Source organism: Montipora foliosa, chromosome 3 (genome assembly GCF_036669935.1).
Source record: "Montipora foliosa isolate CH-2021 chromosome 3, ASM3666993v2, whole genome shotgun sequence".
NCBI classification, from domain to species: domain Eukaryota; kingdom Metazoa; phylum Cnidaria; class Anthozoa; order Scleractinia; family Acroporidae; genus Montipora; species Montipora foliosa.
Genome location: NC_090871.1, coordinates 61,805,049 through 61,805,709, shown reverse-complemented (window position 1 = coordinate 61,805,709; position 661 = coordinate 61,805,049).

Genomic DNA, 661 nt, shown 5'->3' with positions numbered 1-661 from the left:
TTTAAAATACGTTTGAAGGAAGGAATATATTTGTGATCTTCACGGACCTGAACCCTTGCTTTATATCTTTCCACGGCCTTCTCCTCTGCAGTGCGATAGATAAAGTGCGTGGTGCGATCCATTTCAAAGACACATCCGCCATTTCCGGCTTTGTGAAATGACAGTAATTCGCCGAATTAAGTTACACGATACACAAATGGAGTTCTTTGAGACCTTTAATTTGGGGTATTTTTTTACGGTTAAGGGTTAAATTTTAAGCTTTTTCACGCCTAACGGTTAAATTTTTGCCCTCTTACGGCTACGGTTAAACCCCATGGAGACCCTCTTATTCGGTTAAGGCCAACCAGACCGTAAATAATCCAGAGAACAGCAGAGAACCCTCTTAAATGCTACAATAAAAATAAATTTAATTTCAGCTTGATCTTAATCCTCCAAATTATTCCGGCATTTGTTAGATTTCAAGAAATTAAGGGATCTTGACAGAGAGACAACTTTGTCGTTTTTTGTGAAGCATGACATTTTCTTCTCTCAATTCAACACTTGATTTGTGTTGCTAATCTTGTTTTTCCATGAGGAAGTGGGTCTTCTGTGTTTTGATTGGCTGTTATGCAATGAACGGAGCCAATTAGCGACAAGGGCGCGCTATTATGACGTTTCTTTA